Genomic DNA, 3,342 nt, shown 5'->3' with positions numbered 1-3,342 from the left:
CCCCAATAGAAGTGGTTTGCATAGAGCCAACTAAATCAAAATTCACCAACTCTAATGGTGCTCTTGCCATTCTAGAATTACCAAAATTAAAGGGAAGTCTATGTTGCTTGCCCAAAATACAAGCCTCACACTTGTCACATGAATCTACAATATTTGACAAACCATCTACCATTCTTTTATTGGATAATAAATTTAAACCAAAAAAACCAAGATGTCCATACCTAAGATGCCATAGCTTGGAGGGGTCTTCAATCACACTCTTTAGGGCTGATTGCTAATGTATTGTTGTACGTACATGCTTGAAAGATGCAACAACAATTTGGGAAAAAAAGAAAGTCTCTATCCTTAAAGGGAACATCTAGCTCCTTGTCATTTGGACTATTACTAGAACATTCTTACTCCCATGTTTCTCATGAATGACACACTTGTCATTTTTCATTAGCACTTTGTAGCCCTTTTTAATGAGTTGTCCAACACTCATCAAATTGTGCTTCATACCCAAGGAAAAATATACATTTTTTATTTCTCCTTTCTCATCTTTCTTGGCGCAGACCATTATAGCTCATTTTCCCACAATATGAATGGTTCCATTGTTTCCCATTCTAATTTTTGGTTTGAAATTCTTAATAATAAATGAAAAAAGAATTTCATTACCACTCATGTGGTTGTTGCTACCATTGTCCAAGTACCATACCTCAGTACTTCCTTCTTCACCAATGTTACACATGATGAAGGTTTTTGGATTGTTTACTTCACCCATATTCACATCAGCCACATTTACATTCTACCTTGACCGATCACCTTGCTTCTTCTAGCATTTACCTAAATAATGCCCAAATGTATGATAGTAATAGCATTCTACATTACTCTTGTTAGATTTGTAGTTATTCTTACCTCCTTTAGAGTTATTTTGAGAGTTTCTTGCTCCCTCTAGATTGTATGATTTCCCTGAGCTTTCTCCTCTAGGATTCCTTTGTTTGGAGTTTCCATGACCTGTTCCTCTAAAGACTCTACCAAATCCATTTCTTCCTCTCCCCCTTCCTCTTGAATTGGATTGAGCTTTGAAATCTTTCTCTTGGAAAGATGTTGTTGATTGGTTGATCAGGTGCTCATGGGTTTGAAGAGTACCCATCAAATAATCCATTGTCAAAGTAGTGAGGACATTTGCCTCTTCAATGGTCATCATAAGGTTATCATACTTTGGAGGCAAACTTCTCAATATATTTTCAACTATTCTCTTCTCATCATAATCTTCTCCATTTTATTTCAACTAGTTTATCAAACTAGAGGTCCATGAGCTGAAATCTAAAATAAACTCATTTTCCTTCATTTTAAGGTTCTCATACTCCCTTTGAATCATGTGTAGCTTCACTACACAAACTTTAGCAGTCTCTTTAAAATTGATCTCAAGGATATCCCATGCTTCCTTTGAATAGTTAGTTGTTGCTATCTTAGGAAAAATTATTTCTATCATGGATGCCGCAATCAAGCTTAGGGCTTTTGCATCTCTTCTTCTTGACTCCTTTAGCTGAGTCTTGTGATGGTTGGTGAGGGTAGTATATTGTGTTGGGTTAGTTACATCATTGAACTTGTTCACTACAATGTCCCACAATTCATTTACAACCATAATGGTTCTCATTTTGTTTGCTCAAGTGTCATAATTGTGTCAATTAAAGGATGGTGGTTGTTTCCATGTCTTTCCTACATATTTTTTCATGTCTCCTACACAACAAGGTCAAACATCGAGAAAAAAATGCCCAAAATCATGAGGATGTGGGGCCTAATAGCTTTGATACCATGTAAAAACTTTTAGAAAATTTCTTCCAACTTAGGGAGATGACTGATCAATGGGAGAAATCACTTGACAAAAGTAAGGAGTTGAGTGATAGTAGGGAGTGTTGAGTTTCTCATCACCTATATTGATTGAGTAAGCTTTGTCAACACTAAGTCAAGTTAGCTCAGTTAACAAAGTAACTAGGTGAGCTTAGACAGCCAAGGATAACTTTAGTGGCTAATATTTGCCAATTGGCTAATCTCACTCATCGAGGACCCTAGATTTGGCTATTTTTTGCACTTTTGGAGTGTCCATGTCACTTGCACTTTACCAAACTTGGGTCCCATTCTTAAGCTAATCACTAATAATAATACAAAAGTATTAATATTCTAGTGATGACTTCACCAATGGAATCTAGTTTTTCTATGAAGTAATTTAAATATATTTGCCTACAATTTTTAAGGCTTGTCTTAATTTATGGTCATATTCACCAATATTTAGTAAAATTTTAAGTTACACTATAGATTAAGTATGTAGATTTGACATATATCTCTATTGTCAAGACTTTTCATAAAACTTTTTATCCTTTCTCACTTTGCACAAAATAAATTTGATTAGGGACATGTGTCTTCACTTTGGGATACATGTCTTTGTAATCACCTAAAAATGGTCATCTAGACTATTAGCCCCCTTCTCAGCATTTTGACTAAATTAATTTAATCATTTACCTAGACCAAATTGCTAATAATCAATTTATTTGATTATAACCTATAGTTTGACTATGCTATCCTAAGTTCATTATTTGATTAAAAGAACATGTCCCCTTTTAATTAAATAAAAGACCCCATTCTTCTAACCCACTTAAAGTGCACACATAAAGTCCTTTTTCTATTTTGCAATTAAAAGAAAAGGCTTTGTGACTTTTGTCTTATATGACAAGTCAACTTATATTCTATTGGTTGACTTGTGTGTGCACGTGGATCACTCCTCTTTTCAAATTCCACCATTGATCATCCACCATCTTCATCTTGATCTCTACCGTCCATACGACTTTAAAAGGGAGAGAGCTTTCCCCCTCAAATCATCCATCCATCATTTGAATATTGTTATGCTATAGGTTTTCTAATAGGTTTCTTGGGAGCTTTGTGGAGAACTTCTTATTTCTTGTCTCATTCTCTCATTCCATCATATTAGCATAAGATCATGTGGCATTGTTAGCATAGTTGCATGTTAGTTTAGCTTTGATTCTTGCAATAATCTCACATAGTTTAAATAATGGTATTGTAACACTCGCATACATGCTTATCATAGCTGCATTTTTCATTATCATCTTAGCTTAGTTTCCATACTTGCATTGCATTCTTTGAGGAACTCATTGTAGACACTTGCATTCTTGCACTTGTCTCAAAGAACCTCCCGTTGCATGGTTTACTAGCAAGAAGCACATTTCTAAGGCTTGGCTGAGAGCCTTCATGTTTGAATACTAGCTTCTTGCACTCTGTGGATGGGGAGCTCTAAGCCAGCATCCAAGCATTCCAAACTCATGGAATCGTTTGGATAGAAGGGTT

The sequence above is a fragment of the Cupressus sempervirens genome, chromosome 1 (assembly GCF_028749045.1).
Source record: "Cupressus sempervirens isolate cs-2001-9-10 chromosome 1, ASM2874904v1, whole genome shotgun sequence".
Lineage (NCBI taxonomy): Eukaryota > Viridiplantae > Streptophyta > Pinopsida > Cupressales > Cupressaceae > Cupressus > Cupressus sempervirens.
The sequence above is the reverse complement of the archived record's forward strand: the minus strand, read 5'-3'. Positions refer to the sequence as shown.